Source organism: Vigna umbellata, chromosome 10 (assembly GCF_029865625.1).
Source record: "Vigna umbellata cultivar VRB3 chromosome 10, Vumbellata_1.0, whole genome shotgun sequence".
NCBI lineage: Eukaryota > Viridiplantae > Streptophyta > Magnoliopsida > Fabales > Fabaceae > Vigna > Vigna umbellata.
Window position 1 is genome coordinate 7,469,992 of NC_142174.1, and position 2,089 is coordinate 7,472,080.

The 2,089-nt window shown below is 33.9% G+C and overlaps 1 pseudogene; it reads left to right on the plus strand.

Annotated features, from left to right (window-relative positions):
* The first annotated feature begins 197 nt into the window (after window positions 1-197).
* LOC148191782 (dol-P-Man:Man(5)GlcNAc(2)-PP-Dol alpha-1,3-mannosyltransferase pseudogene) lies at window positions 198-708 on the plus strand (annotated as a pseudogene).
* Window positions 709-2,089: the final 1,381 nt, after the last annotated feature.

Genomic DNA, 2,089 nt, shown 5'->3' on the forward strand with positions numbered 1-2,089 from the left:
GAAATGTGAAACTATTGGAGTTGGGAGGACATCGATTCGTTGGTCTCACAGTCATTAAACAGAGAAATAAAAATATGGTGAAATAAAAATCTTTTTGGAGTTGAAATCTGGTGAGCCCATGAGACAAAGTCCAAAAATAAAAATTAGAGAGAAAGAAAAAGTGAGGGCTTTGGTCGTGGAAGAATGATAAAACGGAGATGGGTGGCAGAAGGTTGAAAAACAAAGAAACCATGGGCATTGAATCGGTGGCGCCGTCGCCACCACCTCCGAGATCGGAAGGAAAAACCATTTTGCTCCAAAGCCCCAAGATACCCTTCTCACTGGCTCTTCTCTTCGTTGACGCCCTCCTCGTCACTTTTGCTGACGCTCATCTCTTCAGATACGAAGATAGATTGGGACGCTTACATGTCACAGGTTAGCAGATTTCTCAAATGGGAGAGAGACTTTCGCAACCTCAAAGGCGACACTGGTCCTCTCGTCTACCCTGCTGGCTTTCTCTACATTTACTCTGCATTTCAGTATCTTACCCAAGGACAAGTTTACCCTGCTCAGGTCACGCATTCAAATTATTCTATTTCTCATTCTACTCAGTTAATCTGGGCCATTTGCCTGCTTTCTCTATCCAAGAGAGTTCATTCCATCTTCGTGCTTCGTCTGTTTAATGACTGTGTGGCCATGACACTTCTTCAAGCAAGGGCGTCCAATTAATTGTAACCTTATCCATTGACATCTACTCGAACAACTTTTGTGGATGAGTGACGAACCCTAAAATTCAAAATTTCTCCAATTTCATTTCCATATCACAATTGCAGAGAATGAGGCTTTCTTAATTGAATTTTCTACTTTGCCCTTACTTTATTTGAATTTCCACTCTTTTAATTTAATTTTTTAATTCAAAATTTAAAATAATAGAATTCACTCACGTTTTTAATGACATGTGTGTTAAAACAATACTGTCAGCATGCCAGGTGACACAATACTTAACGTCGTCTGATCAATTTGATTCAATTTTACAAAAATAAGGACCCAATTGACACGCCAGAGAAGAAAGGGTCCTATTTGAGATTCTGGATGAAAATAGAAACCTACTGAGAGATTACAACTTTTTTTTTCATATACTTTTTTACTTCTATTCACTCGTTCATCTCTTTTATATTGTAATTTAAGTTTTTTAATACTTAAGCATTTATTATTGTCTCCTAAAATAGTCTCTTAAGCGAGTGAGGAAGTTTTCTTTTTAAGAGGATATTTTTGTTTTTGAAATAAGTTTTTCCTCAATTCATTCCCCTTTCACTGATACACAACCTATTTATTTTTACATTTTAGTGCTTCTAGACTTGGTTTCACATTAATTAGTATAGATCGACTTTAAAGGTGAGTAAATCTTGAACAAAACTTGTTTTCACCAAGAATCGAGGCTGTCAAAATGCTGCCATATCGGATTCAACATTGTTAATGCTGAGTTTGGACGACATAATTTAAAATGACATTTTATTTACTTGAAGAATTTAAATTCTTTTACACTAAAATGACTTATATATACAAATTTTTTCGTTGGTTCTTTTCACTTTTATTTTTCAAGTTATCATTTTATTTTAATTTAATTGATTTTTAAATTTAACCATTTTTCTAAATTAAATAAATAAAAATCATCTATTAAATAAATTAAAACTATTTGTATTTAAATTATAAAAATGATTTTTTATTTTACTTTTATAATTATAATTTTTTTATTTCAAAAATATTAAGCACATGTAATGTAACATCCCAATATATAGTAATTACCATAAATTAGAACTAATCACATTTACAGAATTAACAGTGCAGTCTTAAGCAAAACAGCTATTAAAAACCGAACAGTAAACGGATACAGAGTTCAGAAAAAATTCTACAATAAACCAATGTTCAGGACGAACGGTTTTACAAAGCCAAATAACCGAACGTCCCAAAAAGCTACACATATATATTAAAAACTACAACTTCTCGAGCGCTCTATGGCTCGGCCTTAACCTCTACTTCGACTAGGCTGTCGTCCTCCAAATTTTCTTCTTCCAGCGTTTCTTCAAGCAATGCCTCTCCGCCTGCTCAC